The following is a 14352-nucleotide window of genomic DNA, read 5'->3' as shown; positions in this document are numbered from 1 at the left end:
TGTAAATTCAGAGAAATTACCAGATGAACTAAGGCTGAGTCCCTTCCCTTCCCTTCCCTTCCCTTCCCTTCCCTTCCCTTCCCTTCCCTTCCCTTCCCTTCCCTTCCCTTCCCTTCCCTTCCCTTCCCTTCCCTTCCCTTCCCTTCCCTTCCCTTCCCTTCCCTTCCCTTCCCTTCCCTTCCCTTCCCTTCCCTTCCCTTCCCTTCCCTTCCCTTCCCTTCCCTTCCCTTCCCTTCCCTTCCCTTCCCTTCCCTTCCCTTCCCTTCCCTTCCCTCTGTGTTAGAATCCAAAATGCAAGGAACTCTCAGAACTTTTAAGCCAAATCTTGGAATTAAACACAGGATTTGATCTGAAGCCTTGGAAAATGCTTCCAAACTTAGGTGCTAGAAGTGAGAATGCGGATTTATAGTTTAAAACAGAGACATGGTAAGAGAAGTAAAGGAAAGTTTAGAGTGCAAACCCCAAAGCTTTGATGGCCCTGAGGTGTATCTGTTTTCACTGAGAGGGGTCAGGTTTGGCAGTTCCATTATTTTCATGGCCACATTTTCATGGAGCTGTCTGTTCCCCCTCAGCCCTTCTCACTGCTCCATGCTGTACTCCTGGTGAGTTCAGGATTTGGGGATTCCCTGACATTTTTTGAATCCTCGCTCTCATTCAAATTGAAGCACTGGGCTCCCAGCTGGTTTTCACACTCTCTGTATGTGTCCCTGCTTGCAGGGCAGGGTGTTTTTTAGTTACACACCATCCTTAGGGAAGCTGGGTTTCCCATGTGAGGGTCTCAGCCCTGCCAAGCCCTGGGGAGGGGTCTCTGGGCATCCTCAGCTCAAACCCTCTGAAAAGTGGCTGTCTGCTGAGGAGGGAGGGGCTTCATTTCCCTGCTCTGAGACAGAAAACCCTTCTCCTTCACCTTGTCCTGCCTGCCACAGCACGGCACACATCAGGGATAATGAGTTAACCAGCCAGGCTAAGTGACAGCGCTTTGTTCTTGGCCTCTCTTTTCCCCAGCTCACCTTTCCAGACATGAAAGGTGATAACAAAACCAGAGCAGCTCTGAGGGCACACCTTCATCCTCCCCCTTTTCTCAGCCTTTTTCTCCCCTCCATTCCCTGCCTTTCCCTGCTCCTTGCTCTGCTGTGATCCAGCACTGAGGCTGCTGACACTGATGCCCTTATCTCCAAGGGTAAGGCTGGTGTTTGGGATTCAGAGGCAGCTTTAGGACACAGTTCTGACTAATCTCCTCAGATAAGGAGTGTCACAGCAGGAGTTGCAGGCCAGAAGGTCTGACACCACAGCTCTGCTTCTTGGTTTATATTTAACTCCCTCCCAGGAGAGGTCGAGGGGATGCTCCAGCCCTGCCAAAGGGGGCTGCTCCTGCACAGAAAACAGCTCTGTCTGCTCATCTCCCAGCTGGGTGGGCACTGCAGGCTGCCAGCAGGTCCCTGCCTCATGGGTTCCTCCCACCAGGGAAGGGGAAATGTGGAAAAAAAGGGGCTGGAATGAGCTGCACATTGTAAAGCAGGACAGGCGTCCTGCAGTAAATGGAGTGACAGGCAGGAATGAGCACAAAAGAAAGAGATGGATAGATAGGAATGAGGGATCAATAAACTGAGCCTAAAGATAGCAGGAGAGATGCACTGAGGGCTGTTGACAGAGAAATGGATGTTGGAGCCAGAAAGATCCTCGAATAAGAGAAACATCAAATGAGAGAAGGGTCATTTTGAGTGCACTTCACTGCTGGGCCGGGATTAGCCCACACAATAAGTTTTAATGCTTCTTTTTTTCCTCTCCTAGGTTTAAACCTCCTAAATGGTGGCATGGGAGCAGCTCCAGTCATGCCAGTGGGTTCAGACCTGTGTGGCAGAGTCAGTTAATTGAATATTTTGGAATAATCCTTTCTCAGGCACCACCACAGCCAGGGAAAGAAAAGCCCAGTTTTATGGGGCCAGGCTGCAAAACTGCTGCTCTTACAGTTACACATATCTGAGCACAGACATATATATCTTGATCAAATCTATGTGCTCTGTATCATATCAATATAATATAATATAATATAATATAATATAATATAATATAATATAATATAATATAATATAATATAATATAATATAATTAATATATCTCTTGATCAAATCTATGTGCTCTGCGTCATGTATTTAGCAGTAATTGGGACCAACTTTTCTCTGGACCCTGCCACTGGCATCCATAAGGAGGGGCAGTTTTGGGAAAAAAGGTGTAAACTTTTTTCTAAACTAAAAGGGAAAAAAGGGAAAGAAGATGTAAACCAAGCAGGACTGGGGTGCTGAGGTACAGAGTGTCCTGGAAGACCCAGCCTGATAGAGGAAAGTTAAAAGGAGGGGATTTTGGGGATTTTGGTGGGGTGAGGAGTATCAGCACCCAGGTGTTGATCCCTGGCAGTTTGATTTGTGGCACCAGGCCTGGATTTGGTTTGTTTTCCACCACCCTGCTGACCAGTGAGTTTGTTACAGAGTGCCTGTGGTGTCCTGTAGTACCTGTGCCTATGGGATCTGCTCCCCAGGCACAGCTCTCTGCCTAAAAGCCTGCTCAGTTTGAGAATCCTCAGGCTCTGGAATTGCTTTGCTTCTTAAGGGCTGGTCTGAGCAATGAGCAAAAGACTTCAGCAGCTTCACAGCAGCTGTTGATTTCCTCTTGTTTTATTAATCAGGCAAGTTATTCCCCATCTCCCTCCTTCTTTGCAGGCAATTGATTAAAACCTGTGAAGCCACCAAGGCAGAGGATCCCACCCCTTCTCTGCAGGGTCCTGGGAGCCCAGGCAGGGTGGGCATCTCTCGGGTTGCTGGTTGTTAATTGCTGCCCCGAGATGTGCAGGATGTCTCTGTTTTGGCCCGCACGTCTGACGAAATAGTCAGAACTCTTCACTTTTCGGCCTTGAGGTTGTTTATCAATCCTTATCTATAAAATTTTCTTTCTGCCCAGCTGAGATCTGCTCAGCAGGGCAGGCACAGGCACTCTGACTGCCCCTGAGTGGTGTTGTCCTTTTATACTACAAACTACTATAACATATTTACACTTAATTCCCAATACCTATCACCTGTGTTAGTGCACTTCTACTCAACACCAATCCCAAAGTGCCAACATCACTGCAGAAAATGGAGAACAAGAAGAAGAAGAAAGAAGGCTGGACACACCCAAGTTCCTCCACCTTGTCTCCATAACCCCCATACCAAAAATCCTAAAATCTACATTTTCACCCTGTGATCATTTTATTATCACACCATTCAAACCTGTGTGACTTTCAGGTCCTCATACAAAGCTGGCAACTTGCTCCAAGGGTCACAATCAAATGCCCAGGTGTTCTGGGCTGTGTGGCAGGGTCTCTGAGCCCCTGGTGGGGTCCCAGCAACTCTGGACACCCAGAGGGATGCACTGAGTTCTGACAGGGATCTCCCTCTGGCTCAGTGTCCCTGGAGCCCTGCAGCCCAGCTGGCATCTCTGAACAGCCAGGAGGACTTGCAGGGGCTCATCCCTCCCAAACCTGACCTGAAAACGAGGGACCAGGATGCATCCAGAGCCTGAGGGCAGGGATGTGTCTGAGGATGGCTCAGACCCCACCCCAGGTCTCTGCCCATGGATTAGCTGCAGGAGGGGTGAGCTGGGCTCCCTGGAGCTGCCTCCCTCCCCCGCCACCCCCAGCTCATCCAGCCCTTCCCAAGGGAGGTGTCCATGCCCAGGGCACTGTGCTGGATCCCAGCCTGGCAGGGATCAGGAGCTGGAGCCATCTATCAGCCCCAATGCATATTTAATGCCCCAGTGGTGAGCAGGGCTGGTGTTTGCTGCCAGGGGAGCTCTGCCACGGCCCTGCACAGTCCTGCATTAATTATGACAGGATAAATTATTCACAGGGCTAATAACAAAGGCTTGTTTTTAATGGTTATGGAAATCCCAGCTTGCTCCTAGAAGCAGGGGTGAGGAAGCAGTGTCTGGCTCTGCTTCTGAGCCAGGGGGACAGCAGAGCACAGGGGTGTGCTGGGGCTGCTGTGTGGGGACATTTTGGGGGGTCTGTACCCCTTGGTGGCCTGGGGGATGTAAGGACTCCTGCCAGCACCTGCCAAGTGTGTGTGGAAAGCCTGGGGGATGAGAGGAGGAAGCTCCAGCCCCTCCTGTGAGCCCAGGCAGGTGTTTTCCTGCTGCTCACGTTGAGGAGCAGTTTGGCAGTCACCTTCTTCCCCAGTGCCTTGGTTTGAAAAGCCAGGTGTCTGCTAAGGAGGGCAGGAGCCTCCCTTGAAATGGAAAATGTAAACCCCCTCCCTACAAAGTGTTATAATTTTGAAATTAAGGGGGCCTCAGGCAAAGATATGGGAATAGGAATAACAGTTCCTTACTAGGAAAAATAAAAAAAATTACAAATGTAATTGTACCAAAAAAAAAAAAAACCTAACCAAAAAAAAAAAAAAAACACCAAACACAAAAACCCCCCAAAAACAACAACAAAACCCAAAAAAATCAATGCCAGAGTCAGAGCATGCCCTGCCCCCTGTGTGCCAGGGCGGTGTCCCAGCCCCATCCATGGGGGCTCAGCCCTCCTGCAGTGCCAGCTGTGGCTCTGCTGCAGAGGGATCCTGCACAAGGGGGGAGTTTTCCTCTGCAGCTCCAGGGCTGCTGCAGATGGGCCTGGGCTCCCTCTGGCCATGCAGGGCAGCAGAAAGCTGCTCCTCTGGCAATGCAGGGGGCAAAGGCTGCTGTGCTGGGCCAGGCTCAGATTGGATCCAGGTAGGAATGCTTGGCTCCTCCCCTGGGCGGAGCATCTCCCCATGGGATGCTGGGATTGGATCAGCCCTGCAGGGACACTCAGTGGCCATGGACAGAAGATAATTAATAGCCATCAGATCTCCTGAGGATTGGTTGTGGGAGAGATAAAGAAAAACTGCCCCACGAACAGCAGAGAACTGCCCCAGCTGTGACAGATGGGGACAGAACACACACCCAGAAAAACACCCAGGGCTCCCTGATGTTCAGACCTCTCTTCCTCTCCTCCCCAGCCCTGCTCCTGCTCCCCTCCCTTCTCCCACCTGATGCCTTGTCTAATCCTGCAGGAAGGGTGAGGACCCTGAGCTCTGCAAGGCCATTGATCCCACAGGAATCCTCTGGGAGAGGCAACTCCTGCTTGGCCCCTGCCTGCATCTCCTCTGCCTACCCTTCCAGCCATTCATTTCTCCCTTCCCTCTCCCTATAACTTGCTCTTTCACTTCCTCAGGCATAAATATGGATGTTTTCATGTGCCACTATCGTCCTTCAGCTTAAATAGCTTTCCCCCCCTCCCTGGTGTTTGGCCTCCAGGTGTATTTATAGAGAAAAAAAATCACATCACTGCCAGTTTGCTTTATCAAGGCTGAGCAAGCTCTGTTCTTCTACAGAGCTTTTATACCATGTGTCCTCCATTCACCAGCTCACTCAGGTGCCCTTCTCTGCTCCTTTTGAACCCTCCTGAATGTGCACAGCCTTCTGATGAGTGATCCTGGGAAAATAATTTTGCTTTTCTTGCCTTGGCTTCCCTACCTATACAGAGAGACAGTGTCCCATCCTGTGGCATGGGGTGAGTTGGGTGCTATAGGAGGTACAGGAGATTTCCCCTTCCCAGCCCAGCTCCTCAATGTGGGCTCATTTCAGTGTTCTGTGCATTTTTATCTCAACAGAAACATAAACAGCAGGGATATGGGACTGCCAGTCCTGCCCCAGACCACTGCAGGCAGCTCAGAATAGCTGAGCAACCCAGCTGAGCCTCCAGAGTGGGCTGGGTGGGGACATCTGCTGATAACAGCTATTGAATGTCCCTGCATGGCTGATAAGAACTGCAGCATCCCATTGGGAGATGTGAGCCCAGAGGGAGGAGCCAAGCATTCCTACCCAGATATAATCCAGAGGTTTTTGAGACACCAGCACAGCGTCTCCACTGGATTCCCCAGAGGAACAGCCGCTGCCTCTCCTTCCCCTGGATCTTCAGAGGAAGAATCCATCCTTCTCTACAGGATCCCTGCTCCAGCAGAACCACCCCTGACACTGCAGGAGGGCTGAGCCACAATTCCAATGGGACTGCCGCCAACACCCTGAGCCACAGGGTGTCAGGCTGGGTCCTGACTCTGTCAGTGTTGTTCTAGTGTACTGCATTGTTTATTTGATCCTTTTATTTTCTTTTCCCTGTTAAAGAACTGTTATTTCCTGCTCCCATATTTTTGCCTGAGAGCCCCTTAATTGAAAATTTATAGCAATTGGGAGGGGTGGGGAGGGTTTACATTCTCCATTTCAGGGGAGGCTCCTGCCTTCCTTAGCAGACACCTGGCTTTCCAAATCAAGACACCATGCAAGACAAGAGGCATTTCAGGGGAGCCCAGCACAGCCTGGAGCCCTGACTCTGCTGACACCGGAGAGAGCAGCAAATTTCATGTGCAAAGTGGCAGTTTCCAGAGGGGAGTGCAGAACAGCTCAGAAGTGCTTATGTCTGAGGAGCTGCTGTTTACACAGGGGAATAGCACACTCACCTTGCTGATAGAGCACAAAACAAATGTTTGCCCAGGTAAGTGCAGATCCCAGCTCAGCTTTGCCTCTGAGGAGCACACACACACACAGGGAGGCACTGTCTGAGTGAGTGCTGCAGGTCTTTGTCCTGCTCTGGGGGTCTGAGAACAAACCAGCAATGAGGAACAGCTCCCAGTGTGTCCCTGGGCAATCCAGCAATGGGGAACTGCTCCCAGTGTGTCCCTGGGCAATCCAGCAGGAGGTGAAATGAGATGAACTTTAAAGTCCCTTCCAACCCAAACCACTCTGTGATTTCCGGCTGCTGAAAGGAAGGGAATCAGTTCTTTTTTGTCATGGGAGCAACAAAAGGCACCAAACAGCTCCATGAGAACTGGGTGGTGTCACGAGGCATCTCCTTGGTCCTAAATGTGGCAGCCACTGAGTGTTGCAGACATCTTTTATGAAAAATCCTTTCCTTAGGATTTTTCCTCCTGAGAAGCTGGGAGGCCTCAGGAACAAAATGTAAACATTGGTTATCTGCTGCTATGGAATGCAACGGGTGCATCTGTGATTGGCCCATGTTGGATGTTTGTAATTAATGCCAGTCACAGTCAGCTGGCTCAGACAGAGAGTCCGAGCCACAAACCTTTGTTATCATTCTTTCTTATTCTATTCTTAGCCTGCCTTCTGATGAAATCCTCTCTTCTATTCTTTTAGTATAGTTTTGATGTAATATATATCATAAAATAATAAATCAAGCCTTCTGAAACATGGAGTCAGATCCTCGACTCTTCCCTCAACCTGAGACCCCTGTGAACACTGTCACAACTGAGGTTCTTTGGGAAGCAGCACCTTCCAGGGACCGAAAGCCCCACGTCACTGTTCCAGCAGCCTCTCAGCTTGGTGGCAGTGCCTGGGAGGCACGTGGGCAGGCAGGTCAGTGTGCGTGGGCTTTTGTTGCAGCACACACTGGGAGCTGTGGGGATCAGCCTCTTGCCAGGCTGCTCTGCTGCTGTGCTTCCTGTGCTGCAGCCCGTGGGCTGCCGAGGAGGAGGCAAACCAAAATATTTATACCATCAAATGTGCACTTTTTTTTCGAGCTGAAGCTTGGGCAGCATCCCAGCCCGTCCATATGGGCTCGTAGACGTTGCTTACCTGATTTCCCTCTCTCGTGGGGACAGATGAGGAGGCTGCAGAGGGGGAGGCAGGCAGCTCCCCTGGCCTCCCTCTGTGGGTGTGGGGGCTGCAGGGGCTGTGATTGCTCTCCCCATGTCCCCTGTGCCCCCATGTCCCATGGGAGGTGGCAGTGACCCGTGTCCCCAGGCTGGGGAGAGCCCCCTGTCACTATAGGACATGAAATAACACAGACATGCTGCTCTGTCACAGACATCTTTTATGAAAAATCCTTTCCTTAGGATTCTTCCTCCTGAGAAGCTGAGAGGCCTCAGAAACAAAATGTAAACAATGGTTATCTGCTGTTGTGGAATGCAACAGGTGCATCTGGAATTGGCTCATGTGGTTGTTTTTAATTAACGGCCAATCACAGTCAGCTGGCTTGAACTCTCTCTGAGACACAAACCCTTGTTATCATTCTTCTTTCTTTTTCTATTCTTAGCTAGCCTGCTGTTAAAATCCTTTCTTCTATTCTTTTAGTATGGTTTTAATGTAATATATATAATAAAATAATAAATCAAGCCTTCTGAAACATGGAGTCAGATCCTCGTCTCTTCCCTCACCCCTGTGAACACTGTCACACTGCTCTTTTCAAGGTAAAAGAGACTTTTTAATTTCTGACTCCAATATTTATAGGTTTCCAAAAGTGACAGTGCCACCTCTCCAATGACACTGGACAAACATACAGTCTATCAAATTTCTCCTCCTCCACAAAAGAATGCAAAACAATGAGTTATTTATAGAAAGCATGTGAGAAGTTTTGTTACAAGGATGTGAACATTAGAAGGCTTAGAAAATCTTAAAACATCAGTGTGACAGCCCTGGGTTCTCTCTGCTGCTGGCTGGGTTCACATTCCCCAAGGCCTTGCTGAAAGCTCAGCCCGCTGGGCACTGCTGCTGGTGTGAGAGCTGTGCCAGGAGCTGAGGGCTGGGCTGGGAGCAGGGCACGTGTGGAGGGCAGGCAGAGCAGTGTGAGTGCCCCAGCACGGGCTCTGAGCGATGGGAGCCACACACAGGAGCAGCTCTGAGAGTTCTGCTGTCCCCACCTCCAGTGCCATTGACTGCTGTGCCCTTGGTGTCCCATCCCTCCTGTTCCTCCTGCAGCAGGGTGACTCCCAGTGCTGGCTGGGCAGTTCCCCTCTCGCTGCTCCTGTGGTTTCCATCATCCCCCAGCTTTCCATGTGATGCCCAAAGCTCAGGGATTCCCTGGTCCCAGAGCTCCCACCCTGCCAGGGCTGCTCAGCCAGGCAGGGCAGGACTCAGCCCTTTGGCACACCCTGGGGTTCTGAGTGACAGCTGCTCCTTTCTTTGAATTCCCAGCTCACTTTTGACATGTCTTTGGCTCTGGCTGCCCAGCAGTATTGATTAGACTTTTTATGGAGTGAGTGTTCTTTCTGCCTTTAGTTGTCCTGCAAGACAGATTTCTGTGGTACAGGAGGTACTGTAATTAAAACTAACTGAGAGAAAGAGAAAAAGAGAGAGAGAAAGAGAGAGAGAAAGAGAGAATGGAAAGGAAGGAAGGAAAGGAAGGAAGGAAAGGAAGGAAGGAAGGAAGGAAGGAAGGAAGGAAGGAAGGAAGGAAGGAAGGAAGGAAGGAAGGAAGGAAGGAAGGAAGGAAGGAAGGAAGGAAGGAAGGAAGGAGAGAAGAGAGAGAGAGAGAGAGAGAGAAAGAAAGAAAGAAAGAAAGAAAGAAAGAAAGAAAGAAAGAAAGAAAGAAAGAAAGAAAGAAAGTAAACCCCTCCACATAAAACCAGACCTCATGTCCTGCTCCTCTAATTTTCTGTGAGCAGAGATAGCAAATAAAAATTCTTCAAGGCTTCTTATTTCATTTTTAAGAGCATGGCTTTTTGCAGACCTCTGGCCCAAAACACAGGCTGATAAAAGTTTCTTTTGGGTTTATAGAGAAGGCCACAATGGTTTCATCATCCTTTGAGAGCATGGTAACCCCACTCCTTTCTTTTCTCTAGGAAGGGACTAGTATGGATTAGTGATGGGAGTTTTAGTGCCACAGGCACTGGCTGTGTGCAAGGAATATTACAGATTTGTGTAGGGACAGAGTGGTTTCAGTTCCTGGGCCTTGGGAATTGAAGACAGCAGTAAAACCCCTGCAGCCCTTCCAAGAGCCTCCATGTGCTCCTCCATCCACAGAAAGAGTGTGAAGGAGGCACTGAAGGGGTAGAATTGAAAGACATCACTTGGAAAACACCAGAAAATATCCAGAGCTTTATGAAAATAACCAGGGGTTGATAGGCAGTGGCTGCTCCCTACAGATCACAGCAGGGCCCTGGAGCTGAGGAGGAAAGGACACATCAAAGAGAATGGTTTCAAAGGGAGACCAGAAGGGGAAATGCAGATTTCTACAGCCAATACTTTGTGATACTGCCCTGAGAGCGAGACCAACCCTGGCAGAATGCGTGGATGTCCAAAATGCAGCTGAGGAGGAGCCTGTGAAGGCTCCTGAGCACCAGATTTGGTGTCTCCAGGTGAGGAAATCCCAGGAGCTGCTGTGGGGCAGACCTCCCTCCCTGGCTTTGATGGGAAACAGAGTCTCATTCCCTGGGCTCACAGCCATTCCTGCCCAAATGTTTGCATTTGGGGTCTGGACACCTGCCAGCCAAATTCAGCTCTCTGTAGTGGCCAGAGAAGCCCCAGGGGATGGAGCTGGGCTGGCTCTCCATCTGTCTGAGCTGGTGGCAGGGCTCTGATGCCAGCCCCAAAGGGAGCTGAGCCTTGTGCCTGCACCAGTCAGCTGTGCCAGGCCACAGGGACACCCTGGCACACAGCAGGGACACCCTGTGCCACCCTCTGCAGCCTGGGCACAGAGCCCCTGGCAGTGCTGCTGTCCCTGGCCGTGCCCAGCTGGCCATGCCAGGAGAGGAGTCCTGCCTTCCGTGGGTGCCAGTTTGGAAGGAAAGCACTGATTCTGGGCCAGTTTTCCAGTCCATTTGGTTTCTCTGTGCCTCGATGGGGACATTAAATAGCAGGCAGCATGTGCTGAGCACGGGCATCTCCTGCCTGTGTGATGAGCAGTTCCCAGGCACAGACACAGGGATGGCCATTGGCACACCTGACTGTGCCGGTACAGAACCTCCCTGCAGGACAAGCAGGGCCACTGTTCCCTGCAAGAGCTCGTGGTCCAGCCCTTCCCCATCTGTGGGACTGAGGCAGGGGATTGGATTTGTTCAGTGCAGCAGTCAGGGAATGAAATGAATGAAATTCTGCAGCCAGGCTGTGCCAAGCCCTGTGTGAGCCACACAGTCCCAGGGTGCTGGGGAGAGCCCAGGGACAGCAGAGCGGGGACTGCACAGGTCTGTGAGAGCCACAGTCCAGAAAGAAAGGAGAAAGAAAGAAAAGGAAGAAAGGAAAGCAAAGAGAGAAAGAAAGGAAAGGGAGGAAAGAAAGAAAGAAAAAGAAAGAAAGAAAAAGAAAAGGAGGAAAGAAAAAGAAGGAAAGAAAAAGAAAAGAAGAAAGGAAAGGGAGGAAAGAAAGAAAAAGGAAGGAAGGAAGGAAGGAAGGAAGGAAGGAAGGAAGGAAGGAAGGAAGGAAGGAAGGAAGGAAGGAAGGAAGGAAGGAAGGGAGTGGCCCCAGCATCTGTCTGCTCCCAGCAACTGGGGATGTTTTTCCCCTACACTTGCCTGTTCATTGACTAAATTTCAAATAAGATCACCACGGGTCTTAAGCAGAGTTTCCTAAATTAATCTCCTGAACATAATCATCAGAGAAAGGCTTGTTCCTGCAAGGCTGTGCCTTGCACTCGTTAGAAGGTGAGTGGCAGCAGCTGTCACTGAATAATCGTTCTCATTAACTCATCTTTGTACCTTTCCTTTGCCTGATGAAACCCTCTCTCCAAAACACAGCCTCGAGGGCTGCTCAGAACCAAAGCACACAAATAGGGAGAGACAGGGCCAGGGAGGCTGGAAACGCATCCACCTCCTCCTCCCACGGAGAGAATTTAGAGGGAGAACATGGCCCAGCTCCTGCTCCCTGCAGGCCTGGCAGGAGGGACCAGCTCCCGGGGCATGGCCCAGGTATCTGCCATCCCTTCATACTTCCCTGTGGTGTTTGTGAGGGTCCCTAGGACGAGGTAAGAGATGAGGAATCTGACTCCATGTTCTCAGAAGGCTGATAATATATCATATATCATATCATATCATATGCTAAAAGTATACTAAAAAAGAGAAAGGATACAGACAGAAGGCTTAACAAGAATGAATAATAAAAACTTGTGACTGACTCCTCACAGTCTGACACAGTCTGACCAACGGTGATTGGCCATTAAGTAAAAACAATTCACATGTTTGGATAAACAATCTCTATACCACATTCCAGAGCAGCAAATACAGGAGAACTTGAGGCTTCTCAGCTTCCCAGAAGAAAATCCTGGGCAAAGAGGATTTTTCAGAAAATAGAACAGAGACATTCCCCCTGCTGCCAGTGGCCCCAGCAGGGCCCTCATTACCCCTGCCCCTCACTGGCCTCACTGCAGTCCTTGGTGAAAAGCTGCCTGCACCACCTGGGGCTGCTTTCTTAAGAAAACTATTGTAAATTTTAATGTCAGCTTCATTTGCAGGATATGCTGTTTTGTGATAATTTTTGCAATCCAAAAACCCAAGGGCACTCTCAGACTCTGGTCCCAGCTGTGGGTCAGCAGTCAGGGTTGTAGCCTTGTCTCTGGTGCTGGTTTCAGTGGTATAAATGATGTGGGATCCCAAGGCAGACTGCAGAGACCATGCTTAGAGATGCCACCAAGTCAGCAACCATATGAAAATAACTTTAAATCAAGGGTCTCAGGCTCAGATTTCAAAGTTAATTCCAAAATCCAGGAAATCTGTGGCTGCCCCTCTCTGCCACTCCGCAGCTGTTCACAGAAGCGAGATCCCAGGGAGCCCATCCCTGAGGAGCTCCCTGCTCTGGGCACAGCATCTCTCCAGGACACTGACCAGTTGTGACTTTTATTTGACCAATGGTCTGGTGCTGACAGGGAGCATACGGCCAGGGCTGGAGCAGCAGCAGGAGCCATAGATTATCCCTAATTGCCTGCAGCAGATGAAGCTGACCTTCAGAGAGCACAGCCATGAATCTTCACACAACACAGGGAGTGCCACATAGATTTCCTGTCCGCTGCCTTCACAGCTCCACCAAGTATGGGATGTGCAGGGACCCCCATGGCAGGGAGGACTCCATCTTATCAAAAGGCTAATTAATTACTTTATATACTATATTATTCTATATTATATAACACTATATTACATGACATCTAAACTGAATCTGCCAAGCTCTCAACCCTGCACACACCGCCCAGAATCTCGTGACTGTCCCCCAACAGTCCCAACACACACACATGGGCCTGACAGGCCAAGGAAACAAAACACCATCACTCTGGGTAAACAATCTCCACATTGCATTCCACTTTGGCACAAACACAGGCACAGCAAATTATAAGAATTGTGTTTTCTTTGTCTGAGTTTCAGAGAATGTGAAACCCAGAAATGTTCTTGGGAATAATTGTACCTTGCTTTTCTCTGTGAAGAGAAATGTGCAACAACCAAGCCTCTGCTGCTGTTGCAGGAGAAGGAGAAGGGCCAGAAGGATCTGCTGTGCAAAGCCCTGATTTACAGGGACAGCCTGAGTCAGGAGCACACCTGAGCTTCCAGGTGTGTTTTCCCTTGCAAGCTGTTCACAGCTAGTGTGCAAAAGGGAGAGCAGACAGACAGACATGTAACAGCAATGTTTTCTGTAGCCTTCTTCCTCTAAGTAAATCTGCTCTGTTAGACCAGGAACATCATTAAGAATGCTATAGGAACCTCAGGTTTTTTGTGATGTTGGTGTCTTTATAACTCAGCTTGGGGGAAGGCAGAACAGCTTCCAGAAAGGCATGAGAAGCTGAACAGGAAGGTCTGGGTTGTCATGGGGAAAATGCCCTACAAACCTTGCAGTGCTCCATCACAGAGGCAGCAGGGACCAGCTGAGCTCCTAGCAAATGCCACTTCCAAAATGACCTGAAGGGTCCCAAAGCTCTTGCTGCCTTTGAAACAGGGTCCTGTGCTCGTGCTGGGACAGAGGGAGATGGCACAGCACCTGCTTTTCCCTAAGCTCAGACTTCATGTGGCTGGGAGTGCTGGGCAGAGCTGCCTGTCACTGTGGCTCCAGGCTCAGGCTGTATGGAGAGAGATGAGAAATCACATCTCTAGGGTCTCTGTGTGGTTTTCACTTCTGCAGTGCCAGTAGTCACCAAGCACACGTTGCTGATCTGGGAGGATTCGTGTCAGATGCTTGGTCACTCTGAATCAGCCAGGCTGTGTTGATATGTACCCACTGCAGCCTGGCCCCTCCTGCAGGCTCAGAACCAGCTAAGAACCAAGATACAAATCAAAAAGAGAAGGAAAACCCAACCAAATGAAACAGCTTGGCTGCCTGTGAGCAGCTCTGTGAGTATCAGCCAGTTTGTGGGCAAAGCCAGAGCCCAGCCAGGGTTTGCTTGGCTGGCTCAGCATTCCCAGGGTGTTTGTGGCCCTCAGACCCTGGCAGAGCCATCCCACAGGGCTGCCAGGGCCAGCACAGGGAGTGACAAGAGGGGACAGTGTGTTCACAGGGGACAAACCAGCATCTCAGCTGCAGTTTGAGCACGACAGTTTCTGTCTCTGGGAGCTGTGTGTGCAAGTGCCTCCCTCACTCCTGCACTTCTGT

Source organism: Zonotrichia albicollis, chromosome 14 (assembly GCF_047830755.1).
Source record: "Zonotrichia albicollis isolate bZonAlb1 chromosome 14, bZonAlb1.hap1, whole genome shotgun sequence".
NCBI lineage: Eukaryota > Metazoa > Chordata > Aves > Passeriformes > Passerellidae > Zonotrichia > Zonotrichia albicollis.
Note: the sequence above shows the minus strand (reverse complement) of the source record.